Raw genomic sequence first — 13,679 nt, 5'->3', positions numbered from 1 at the left:
GAAATCTATATTCCAAAACCTCCCCACTTATGCCTTAAGCCTCTTTCGGATCCCAACTAAGCAAGCTGACAGAATGGAAAAGATTCAGAGAGACTTTCTTTGGATAGGGGTTGAAGAGCATAAAAGATATCATTTAGTTTCTTGGGACCATGTTTTCCTTCCCAAATGTTATAGAGGCCTTGGTATTAGAAAAATTAGACATCTTAACAATACCCTTCTAGCCAAATAGATTTGGTGCATCTTTTAGAGTACAAGAATATGGAGGGAAATCATGACTGAAAAGTATTTGAGAAGGTAGTTGCTTAGCCTTTTTCTTTATGAGGCTAATATCCCTCAAGGATCTTACATATGGAATGGGATCCTGAAGGCTATGACTTTGGCTAAGTCCAAGGCAAAATGGAGAGTTCACAAAGGCAAGAAAATCTTATTTTGGTAGGATTACTGGACTAGCCAGGGACCTCTCATTGACCACCCTAATTATGAAAAATGGGCAGAGCCATGCATAAGAAGATATGGTCTTAAAGTCATTGATTATAGAATAGGTAATGGATGGTTGCTCTTAATTCTTTGATGATTACCCTAAAAGCAATTCCAATAAATAATAAGGAGGATGAAGTCATTTGGGGAGGTAACTCGAATGGTCATTACTCTATCGCCTCTGGATACTTTTCTTTGTTGGATAGAATGGAGAAACCCATTTGGGCAAAGGCATGGATCCCTTGTCTTACCCCAAAATTAACATATTTTTTTGGCTTTTGCTCCAAGGCAAAATTCTCACTCTAGACAATCTTGCTAAGCGAGGTTAGATTATCCCCAACAGATATAGTTTATGCAAGCATGCTTTGAAAATGGTCAATCATTTGTTTATCCATTGTCCCTACTCTTCTAATGTTTGGAACCTCCTTACCAGGGACTTTGGGATTAGCTGGTGTCCTTTGACCAACATTCAAGATTTCTTCAACCAATGGAAGAACTCACATAATGGATTAATCTCACAATCTATTGGTTCCTAGTCCCTTTCACATTTCTGTTGGGGTATTTGGAAAGAGCAAAATAATCGAATCTTCAAACATAGGGAATCCCCTGAGTTTGTCATTGCTAAAAAAATTGAAGGTCTAATGAAGGAGAACTTTTCCACCACTAAGGAAGGAAATATTGAAGGAGGGAATATCAAATAGAGGAAAATGGAAAGGGATAGGAAAAGATAGGAGGCCAGGTGGTCTTTTCTCCCTGAAAATTGGTTTAAGGACAATTTTGATGGGGCTGCTAAAGAGAACCAAGGATATGCGGGCAGTGGAGGCATCATCAGGAATAGCTATGGGGGAGGAGTTGTGGCTTTCTTTTGTTTGCTTGAACATCAGATGAACCACTTTGCTAAAGCCAATGCTGCTAGTCACTAGCTTGGCTTCTTGGATTGACAACCTATGGTTGGAGGGGTGCTCATTAAACATCATTAATTGTCTCAATGGTCATGCTAAGCCCTTGTGGACCATTGTGAATATAATAGAGGAATTAAAGTTGACTTGAGCAAGTTCAACAAGACTTATATTAGCCACATATATAGAGAGGCCAATTTGACTGCTGACTGGTTTGTCAATGAAGCGATCACCAATAATGTGGAGATGACGTGGCATGTCGGCAACATCTTTCTAATGGCAATAAATAATTTATTATTGCAAGATTGCATCAAAGGAAGTACTAGAAAAATCCAAAATAAATGATGGAGAGATTTTCAAGATTGCACATAGGAGGGAGAGTTATTAAAATCATGTGAAACTCTTTTATCATAATAGCATATACGTACGACATGTTTTATGGGTTGTTTTGAATACTACCATTAATACTAGTATTTTTAAAAATATCTCAAAGTTTTGTAGCCTAAAGAAGACCGAGGTCTATAAGAAGGAGAGGCGAGGAACTAGAAGGAGAAACTGAAGGTTTGGCACAAACTGGAAAAGGGCAGGATTTCTCGATTCCTAGAGAAGCTCCATGGTTTTGATGTGGGGATAACCAAGATTATTGTGGATTCCTAGAAAAATGGGAGAGTCAAAATTGATGGGGTCACCCACCATGTCAATGCGGAACTTATAGCCCAGGTTACCGAAATCCCTCTAGAAGGGACCAATTTTTTCAGAGACAAGAAAATATCAACAAACACTGTCAAATTTTTGTGAAGGATGAAAAGGAGCTAAATAAGCTCATCAAGGTGGAGACGTACTATGAGATGGAGTAAATCAAAAAGCTATGGATGTATGTTCTCAGGATCATCATTGAGTATATTTCCCTAGACCCCAAATTTGATAGAATAAGAATGCATCATTTTGTCATGGTTAATCACTTTAGGAATAGAATCAAAATTTGTTTTCCTTTCTACCTTTTCACCTCCATGAGAAAGGGTATTGAGGGTTTCAAGAGAAAGCCCATCGCAAATCTAGCCCTTCATGAGGGATTACTCCTCCTAGTTTACAAGTATCTAAAGGCTCAAACTAGGGGAAAATACCTTGGTGAGGCTAGGTGTGTGTCTAAGGAAATTGGGAGCTCATATTTTGAAGAAGTGTAGAGCATAAAATTGGAAGAAGTGTAGAGCATAAAATTGGAAGAAGAGGTGTCTAAATCCAAGGAAGAAAGGAAACCCTCTGCCTAAATTCCTTACAGAAAGAGCTCGAGAGGTTTACCCCTTGTTCCCCCTAAGTCTAAGCCTCAAGAGGTGGAGGAGGACAATGAAGATGAAGAGGACACTGATTCGGAGGAAGAGGAGAAGGAAGAGGATGATGAGAAGGAGGAGAAGAAGGGGAGGGATTGTGAAAAGGAGGAGGATGATTTAGTCAATGTGTCAGGGAATCATAAGAAAAGAAAAGAAAATGAGGCCTCTAACACCAAAGACTAGATTCTTGATATTCTTGGCCCTCGCCCCACTTCCTCCCTGACTGTAGAGATTTTGGGAAAAGAGAGTGGGGATGTGATAATGAAAAATAGGAGGAGATCTTGGAGGATTTTTAATTTGACTAAAGCCAAATTGGTGATTGTCAGGGAACCTTTGAACATTCAAGTGATGGAGGATATTAATGGAAAAACCCATTATGATGATCTCATTGATCCTGGTCTAGTTGTGATCTCAGATAACACAAGGAAAATTGGGATTAAATTTTTCAACAATGCTAGGAACAACATGATAGACAATTTTTGGTCTATCAAATGGTTGTTCCATGAAATTGAAGAACTCAAGGGGAGAAATAGCTAGGGAGGTGACCAAAGAAGAGGTAGTGACCAAGGGCACATTGAAGATGATAGAAGCCAGGATAGAAGCCAACAGCATATCAACATCTAGGACCACAATGCTTGCCAAGAGGACAAAATAAAAAAGGTTGGAAAAAGATTTTGAAGGGTGGAGTTCTTCCACCAGAACCTAGAAAATCAGGTGATCACCATCTTGAATACCTTGAATGAAAATATTATCAGCCTGGGTGAATCACTGATTAGTGTTGTATTTAGTAGGGAAATTCTAGAGAAGTCCAACCTAGATAATAGATAGGCTAAAGACTATTTGAAAGACACTAGGGACTAGGTGGATGCTCAGAACCAAGACCAGGTGGAAACCCAAAACCAGGACCAGGTGGAAACTTAGAACCAAGACTAGGAGGATGTAGACAATAGGAAGACTATAGAAGTTGCAGAGTCCCTGCAGGTTCTTGATAAAGAGAATTGATAGCTAGGTTATTGTTCTTTCCTAGTCTAGTCAGTTCTTTTTTGTTTTTGACTTGCTAGGTTTTGGTTCTTAGCTACATGCCAATATTTAAGGTTGGCTTTTGTTAAGTTGCCTCATTTATGACGGACTTTACTGAATATTAATATTTTTAATATGATGTAATACTTTCAGGTTTCAAGATCCCTGTAAAACCTATTTTACTTAATCAAAAGCATCAAAGTATTCACAACTACTAGATCAATAGGAAGAGGAAGTGCAAAGAAAAATAATAATTCTTAGGAAGGTACATCAGTTTCAGCCATTACATCCTCTATCCCTACTTCCTCGGGCTCTTTACATTTTACACATGGTGGAGATGATGGTGAAGATCCAGATAAAGGAGTTCATCTAGTTTTAGCATGTGAACTCAATGTATTCACTAGGAAGAGGAGATCAAAACCCAAGGAGAAGACTTTAAAACTAATTCAATAGATGATAGATGAAGCTCTCGAGATGAACACTTTACTATCATTTTTAGATGAGATGATTCAATCCATAGCATCTCCTGCATGATCAATGACTCCTAAAAGTTCAGAAGCAACTCAAGAGGTGCCAGTTGTAGAAAATGTATATAACTTGGATTTATAATCTACAGTCTTACAAGTTCCTTCAGTAATCAGCCCATCTACCAATATTTCAACATCTTGGTTACAAAAAAGTTTGGAAGGAAAGAAGTAAAGGATGATCCAATTAGAAGCACCAAATATGAATGTCATAGCTGATTTAATGCATAAAGGTGAAAAGATAAAGAAGACTAGAATGGATTCTAGACTGGTAGTGAAAAGTACTTCAGGAAACTTATTTATTGAAATTGTACAACCAGTCATAGTGAAGGACATGAATGAGGCAAATAAATCTGATTTTAAAATCACTAAAGGGGATCTAGACTGGACCACCTGTAAGGGAAAAGAATACAATTTTCAAGTATCAGTTGTTGTCCTGATGGAATAGTCAAGGAGGGATAAGCAAGCTAAGAATCAACTTAAGTGTCAAGTTTGAGCCCTTTCTTCATGCATCTGATTGATGGTTGATGATTTGTTTCCATATCCTAGCTCATCTATAGAAATTATAGGAGATCCCAAGAAGATGTTTGATGAAGAAACCATTCAAGACATAAGAGAATGCCAAACTTATGGTAAGATGGTGAAAGCATGGGTAAAAATCATGAAAGAACATGCATCAAGCTTATTTTAGGAGGTTAAGGTTCCATTTGCCAAAGTAGATCATATACAAAAGAAACAACTCTCAACGAACAACAATCATTCTAGAGAGAAATTGATGCTAATTTAGTAGAGATAAAAGGAATGAACATCAATATAGTCAAATCGCTGAAGTTAATCACCAGTGGAGAAGAAGAGAAAACTGATATATGGCTACAAAACATCAGATGGAATAATGATAGCATGAATCAACAATTTGATGGAGAGCAATTCTTGAACTCCTGCAAATTACTAAAAATGAAGGCCTTGGAAAATATACCGATGATTGCAGAAGCAATTCCTATTAGTGAACACACTCAAGATCTAGACATATCTTCCATTTTGCAATGCATAGAGGAAGAAATCAGCAACAAACTTGGCAGTAAACAAAGTTCAGATGCTAGCATTATGACAAGATTGAATAGTCTCTCAGTGGCTTAGGACTCCTGTATTCAAAATTTACCAGGTTATGTCATAGAGTTGGATGAAGTTAGAAAGAGACATGATCTATGCAAGCTAAAAATGGAGAGCTTAATCGTCATTAAAAACAAGGCTTTGGCTCAAGTCATCAAATTATTTAGAGTGTACAAGGTAAACTTGACTCAACTACTCACAACACCTATGGATCAAAGAGCAAGCTTAGGAAATATTAGTGATCATATTTAAAAGTTAGAAGTGCATATGTATAAAGTTGTCTCAGGCTTTTATTTATGTATTTTGTAAAAAGGTCAACTTTAGAATTAATTTTGGTTTTGGTCACTGTCTTAACTTTTTCTAACTATAGTTAAGCATTGAAAGTTAGAGTTGGTTACAAACTATCTTCAGAGTAGCCCAAACTCTAGCCTTTGAGTAGTTATGAACCTAAAAGGTTAGTTATTCTAGAATAACTATAAATTTCTAAATCTCAATGTAATAAGGGATTTTTTTGGACTTGGAGACAGCGAACATTTATGTTTTGATAACAAGACAATTTTTGAAAAGTGTGTACAATTGTTGTTCTTGTAGTTAGATATTTCTTATGTTCTTAGTGCTAAGAAATAAAGAAATGTACATTTTGCATTCTCTCTTTCTACATATCTGAAACATTGAAATATTGATTATTTCTTTGCAATGGATGTTTTTATGGTATTGTGCAAATGTTCATGAATGATTGAATCAATATTGTGAGTGATAGCTCTCAAGCATAGTTCTTAATTGTTTTCATTAACTATTTACATTGATTTTATGGAAATATTGAAGTCATGTGGTGCATTCGTTATCAATGATTTCTTTTTTATATTCTAAGTTCTAATCATCTTTATTGAAAAATCAAAAAATCTATCTTATGAGGGAGCTGCCCCTCTAAACACAAAGGAAGGCTAGATATCATGGGCCTATCCAATTGTTGGAGAAATTGATTTTCCACACACTCCATTGGGCTAAATCATGTATTTTCTAAGTGACAAATCCGTTTACCAACAATATCATTTCTTCTATTGCTATCTAGAAACCTTGCTCATCCCCAAGTTCCATGTGTGGCTATGTCATTCAATCAAACTTCTTCCTCCAACAGCAAAAACATTTTACTTCTCCTAGATCTAATTGACCTTTGAGGACCCATCTAAAAATAATAATTTGTCCATCTTTTATGAAATGATATCCATGCTATCTCTTTCACCTTCTGGAGGATGATCAATAGCATTGAGTCCATTTGCAGACCTCATACATTTTTTATTTAATTAATTTATTAGTTGTGTCTTTTATTATTTAAATTTATTTATTTAATTCATTAGACCTTTCTAGCTTATGATTAAATAAAAATTTGTTCATTTATCTATCTATATCTCACTCTTCATTTTCTATTAAAATAAAGATTGCTAAGTATTTAATTGATTCATTATTTTGTTAATTTTAATTTTAATCAATCATTTGAATTCACGTTGGTCAATCATTTTCATTCGTTCATATTAATCGCCTTCATTTTCATAATTTCTCAGACAATTCTTACCTACACTATCCTAACCATCCATTATTTTACCTCTTAATCTCTACCCTTAATTTTTTTAAGACGATTTCTATAAAACACATTTATCTCCCTCCATAGTAACCCTAATGAACTTTGGCGTGCCTGTGTCAACGCTATAGTGAGCCATTGCATGCCTGCTTGCGAGCACTGTTATCTCCATACTATCATCTTTACATCGGGGGCCTAGACATGTTTTCGGACAACAACCTCCAAGTCTCTCAGAGTTCTAATGAGAGCAAGAAAAGAAGTGTGGAACAGGCAGCTGTACCAGTGGACAGCGGAGAAATCTCTTGATACTTTTGGCCAAAGAACTTCTCACTTCCGTGGAGTTACGAGGTAACCAGATGTATCTGAATGTTTCTGCTATCAGGAAATTTTAAGTTGTTTTGAAGGTCAATTGTAGAGCTAATTAAAATGGTTCTCTGTGTGCTGATGACATAATTTTCGTTTGTAATGATAACCATGAATTCCGGATGATCGTTAAAATCTTCTGCGATTTATTTAGGTGAGGAAATATGTTCATGACTGAAGTCTCTTTTTTTGTTTTTAGCTAGTTGTCATTTTATATTTCACTATAATAAATTGGGTTTCTCTAAGGTTGTTATTTGTATTGGAATTAATGTAGCTTAATGCATATACCGTGCATTAATGTGTTATAGCTTAATGTGTACCGTGCGTTAATGTCAAATGAATATTTTTAACTATGACAAAGAGTTGGAAGAGATGAAACATATGTTCAGGCATGTTGGAAGAACTCATTCTACGTGTGCAGTTTGACTGCCTTAACTCCATATCTCACTCACTTTTCCTATTCCTAGCCAACGGTTAAGGATACTTTCAGTGTTGTGAAAATGGTATAGTGGACTCCTTCCACTCACAGCCTACCCTTGCCATGTGGAAGGCAATTAGAGTTATTAATGAGATTTAATTTGAATTCTGGAAACCTCCTCAGCATCTGGTTCATGAAAGTCATGTATAAATAGAGAGGCATAATCACAGCTTGTGATGTACTGTAATCAAATATATTTATCAATAAAATTAGTTTTGTTTCTCTGTTCTATTTTTCTTTCTATTCAGCTTTTTATCATAGTATCAGACCATAATTGACTCTTGGGTGGTGATAGATTTTTTTTGTGTGAATTTTTTTCACTGCAGGTTATAATCTGATTGAAGAGCATCAAAGAAACCTTTGGGTGTTTGAAAGCCAAGATGGAAGTGCCTAGTAAAAGATTACTGAAGAGAAAGGAAGTTGGTTGTTGGTATATTGTCTATTGGTACATTAAGAGAAGAATGAGAGGTAAAATTATCTCATAGAGTTTGGAGTAATGTTGTTGAGATGGTGACCAATAATCTTACATTTGAATTTTTAAAGGAATAGATGAGGAAATCTTAAATTATCATTGTGATTGTAAAGTGTGGTAAAAATACTAGATTAATTCAAAGAAAGTGTTATTTGTGGATTAATCGCAATGGGGAAGCAAGGTAAAAGAGTGTTAGAGGCAAATGCAAAATTAATTTCTAGGATAGACATTTTAGAAGAAGAATTAATAAATGTGAAGAAACAAAATGGAGACTTACTTTGTGAGAAGAATTGTTTGCAAGAATTTACACAGTTGAGAAATTAAATGAATATAGAGAGATGCAACTTTTTAAATCAAATTAATGACTATATAGATGCAAATGGAGAGCTAGAGAAAAAATTAAAGTTGTTGGATAATGTTACGAAAAGAAATGACGAATTAGAGGAGAAAATGAAGAAAGTAAAAAAAAAATGACTTGTTAAAGGATGAACTAAATCAATCCATCATTGAATGAAATGCATGTGTGAAAACAAAATTAGTATGTGATGTTTCATGTAGTACAGATGATTTGAATTCACCACTAGAAAAGTGCCACTCTATTGAGGTTGTTTGTGATAAAGAATATGAAAATATGACATCAAATACTATTAGTTGCGATAATAAGAATGTTGGATGGAATATAATGAAGAAAATGGGTTACAAAGGCAAAGGATTGGGAAAACATGAACAAGGAATTATAGAGCCTATTGAGCCAATAATGAGACCAAAGTATTAAGGACTAGGATATATGACAGATGAAAGAAATGATTATATTGATTCAATCAAATTTGTTCAATGTAAACAACATATGTAGTGTCCAAATTGTAATAGGAAAGGACACACAAAAGACAAGTGTTGGGATCTACATCCATGCAGACTTTGTCTCATTCTGAAAGGACCTGTTGGAATAGAGAGTGTAAAAAGAATTCTATGGAGATATTCTTCAAAATGGATGTTGGATGGAGTTATGGATCAAGTTGGAAAAACATCATAGGTATGATTAAAGATTTGTTTAGATACAAATGTTTGAGTGTGAAGAATAATCAAAACCTATCAAAGTGTGAACTCTCAAGAAGGATTGCAAATGGTTCATGCAAATCAAAATCATCATCTACCAAGACATCCATGAAAAGTGAGACTTCATAAAAGAGAAAAGCTTAAAGATAGTTTTTTTGCCAATAGTGAAATGATATTTTTTGCTAAGTCCTTGAACGGTTTGTGGTAATCCAAAACCATTTGTTTAGGTGAAAAATCTAAAAATTTATTGAAAGGTTTGTTGTAAGCCAAAACCACTTGCATAGGTGAAAAACCCAATGCACATGCAATTGTATTAGTTGGGGAAATCCCAAATGGTTATGGGTCAACTAGTTTAAAATCCACATCATAAGGACACAGGGAACAAATTGATTGTGAAAAGGGGAGCCAAATCTTTTTATATTGTAAATGGGTACCTAACAAGGCTCAATGCTAGGATCCATTCTATTTGAATTTCTAATTGTAACTTCTCCTACATAAAAAGTCTTTAGTGGTAGAAATTAAGGGGAATGTTGGAAGAACTCATTCTAAGTGTGTAGTTTGACTGCACTTAACTCCACATCTCACTCACATTTCTTATAAAATTGCATACAGTTAGATTATTTGTCACACTTAGAATAGATCTACCATCTACACAAGTCAAGGTTGTTAAGATTAGTTTCAGTTATGTCATTATGTGGTACAAGTCAAAGATTGTAAGTTTAGAAAGATGTAAAGGCATCTATAAAAAGAGCCTAATCAAAGCCATTTCAATAACATTCACAAAAATTTATCAATAAAATTAGTTATGTCTCTCTATTCTATTTGTTTTTCTATTCTGCTCTCTAACTCAGTAGTGTGTTATTTTATATTTTAGTTTTTATCAAGACAAGACTACATTTCTTCTCTTAGAAGGTACTAATTTGATCTCAAAATTGATAAGAAATATGGAAAAGTTTTCATTGCAATCAATTGAGCCAAAATAATAAGACATGTTACAACATTCCAAAAAAAATCATAATCTAAATGAAGACATTAACAAGTAGTTATTGACTTTTGCATAAGAGGTTATGTCAGTCCTCAAGTTTATTTTAATACAGGTTTTATTTCATTCCTTCATCATAGTAGGCATTTCATTCTTCTCAATAGGCATTAACTTGCAGTGACCAATTTTATAGGAATAGCAGTGTGTTTTCAAGGGGCGCATCGATTTACAACGGAGTAACAAGGTTTTTCTTAATTTAATTGGATTTATTTAGATCTTCAAAAAAATTAGGATCTTAATATGAATATTGAGCTAAAATCCTTTATAGAATGTAATTTTATGTAATTCTCATTTGTAAGTCTAGGCAGACACCATTGTAAGGGGAAGTGGTAAGCTTGGATTGGAAGAGTTGTTGGTAATAAGGATTTGTATCTTGGAACATTTAGTGAGTATACTATTCTCAGTGTAAGTAAAATTAATATGAATAAAGAGTTTCATAATACATCACTATTATCTATTCATTGACAATGGTACACCTGTTGATAATTTATTATTTAATAATTTCTTAGGTGATCTTTGAAACCTGAATTTCTGTTGATTGATATTTGAACTGTCAAAGAAAATGAAAACAATTGGTCAAAATCGAAAGAATTTCACTGACTGTTTGGATTTCTAGGCACACACGAAGAAGCAGTTGAAGTATATGAGATTGCTGCAATCAAACTCTGAGTCCTCAAAGCTATCGCAAACTTTGACATGAGAGTGTATGATGTTAATAGTATTTTAAATAGTGCAGAGCCAATTGAAGGAAGCAACATGCAAATTCATCAATGATAATAGCCTCACCTGCAAATAAATGGCCTCTTCTACCTTTTTAGAAACAAACAAAACCATCAATTGCAATAGCATATCAACAAAGAGGCATGCAGTGGAATGAGGCAAATGACAACCAAAAACACCAAGACTATCAAATGCAGTTGCAACAGAATTATGAAATGAATAATATTATAAATAGTGCAATGGCCATTGATGGACTTGCAAAGTGAACTAAAGTAGCACAATCACCTCATCTTTATCTAAAGCAGACTATATTGGATGGGCCATTGAACTACCAAAATACACATGGTACAGGAGGATATGATGATGCCTCGACTGTAAATGAATGGCCTCTTCTGCCTTTTCAGAAACAATCATATCCATCATTAATGCAAGAAACAAATGAATGGCCTCTTCAACCAATGGCAACAACATATCATGCTCATCCATCCATGATACCAACCAGTGATACTATTTTGCACAATCTTGTGGGCTTGGTATCTGTAGAAGCCAATAGCTCGGCTACTGGGATCTACAATGACATTTCAAACACTTCAGCTACAAATGAATGGCCTCTTCTTCTTTTTCAAAAACAAGAAAATCCATCAATGGCAGCAGCATATCATCATCACCCATCCATGTTACCAACCAGTGACACTATTTTACCCAATCTCTCAGAAGGAAATAGCTCAACTGCTGGGATCTACAATGACATCTCAAACACTTTAATAGAAATAATGCAAAACTCTTCTGTAACCCAATTTGCCAACAATTTAGAAGGACCAGTTACCTAAGGAAATATGATTTCTCCAAATCCATTAGGAAATGGCCTATATTGTTTATCTCAGCAGCAGCAGCTTGGAACTGTTGGAAATGAGAATCTAACATGCAACAACAACTACTGCTGACACCTTCTCTTCAGAATTCAGTCTCTATACATAATCAAGCTCCTAGTTCCACTATTTGGAGTGATCTACATGAGTAAATACTTATTCTAAATATTTCTATTGCTTACTTTATAAGTGGAATTATAGTGAAAAATAACACCTTAGATGCTTATTTTGACAATTTTTGGAAGGGTCTAAACGCTTTAACTTATCTATTGGTTATATGGAGGTTTGCATGACCTTTGCATTCACTTCAGATCAAATAGGTTTTTGAAATCACTAAGTGAACTTTTTTTGTAGCCCTCCAAAGCCAAAAGACGATAATAAGCAACTTTATGTCAATTGCCGTGCATTTTGAATCATCACTAAAGCAATATTTTATCATACTCTAGTTTCCTAATAATTTGGATTTTATCTAATTTAGTCTTAAAATTGTTCTAGAGATTTTTCTTCTCTTAATAATTCATTATCTAATATCATGTCTATGATCTACAACTTATTTCAGTAAAAGGTACATGATTTGAACAAAAGATTGAAGCTAAAATTAATCTTATTACAACATAAATAAGTTATTATTCTTCTTTCTCTAATTCACAAGTGAACTTATTTGCTTCTACACCAAATAATTTAATAGAACAACTAAAAAGCTTCATATGTTTTTTGAATTCCTTTTATAAATTGATGTATCTCTCTAGAATACTATGATTTGATTAGTGATTAACATTTAATTTAATATGTTATGCTTGTTAACTGGAGAGTTATGTTAACTTCCGTTTAGTCTAGAACTGTCCAGCAAGTGTTTTCCGCAGATATTTTATCTCTTTTTGTTATTTTACGTTAGCCCACTTTTTTAAAACAAGCAAAAAATGGAAGAGGCCATTGATAGTTAATATTAATAATAACTAGTTCGATAGAAAAAAAGAATAGTAAGAAAACCTTACTTTCTCATTGTTTTACAAGATAGAAATAAATGCTACAAGACTAACCAGATATGAAAGAAGATCAACTCATCAATGCTGATAAGAACTGTCAATAACCAACCAGCAGCTCAGGATTTAGTATATTCTGTCAATACCACCGTTTGGCACAGAATTCTCTTGTCCGACTTCATGGCCAACACATAGACATACATCATCTATGTGATCACAATTAACAATCCTTCCAAACAGCTTATTGAATGCATGGTGCCTATATGCATTGATAAGGTAATACAAAATTTGGCTGTTCACACATTATTTATCACATTTTCTTTATAACTGACAGTCTTGATGAGAAAATCTGAATGCTAAGTTACTTCCCCAGCATGGAATTAGTCATAATCTCATACTCCATTCCTAATGTGTAGCTGAAACTTCTGTTTTTATCAACATACTCAGCTGCTCATAGGAGTCAATAAAATCTTTGGGGTATAATGAATCCGTGTGTATTATGTGGGATATGTCAACCTCTTAAAAAGAGTCTAACAATTTCAATATTTGATTCAAGATATAAGCTAGCTTCCAATTGTGCATATATCTTATCTTTTGATGCACACATTAACTATTACCATGGAATCCCCTTCTATGTGTACCCTATTGAATCCCCCTCTTTTAGCTAATATTAGTCCATATAAAATGGTGCATGCCTCTGCATTATTGTTAGTTCCTTAAGGGACGGGAGATGATTTAATTGCACATACATTATCCAGA

The 13,679-nt window shown here is 34.4% G+C and overlaps 1 pseudogene; it reads left to right on the top strand.

Annotated features, from left to right (window-relative positions):
- The window catches only part of LOC149538095 (AP2-like ethylene-responsive transcription factor AIL5), a 193,142-nt pseudogene extending 182,020 nt beyond the window's left edge, over positions 1-11,122 (top strand).
- Positions 11,123-13,679: the final 2,557 nt, after the last annotated feature.

The sequence above is a fragment of the Cupressus sempervirens genome, chromosome 9, assembly GCF_028749045.1.
Source record: "Cupressus sempervirens isolate cs-2001-9-10 chromosome 9, ASM2874904v1, whole genome shotgun sequence".
In the NCBI taxonomy this organism is placed as follows: domain Eukaryota; kingdom Viridiplantae; phylum Streptophyta; class Pinopsida; order Cupressales; family Cupressaceae; genus Cupressus; species Cupressus sempervirens.
Note: the sequence above shows the minus strand (reverse complement) of the source record. Positions and strands in the feature narration are given on the sequence as shown.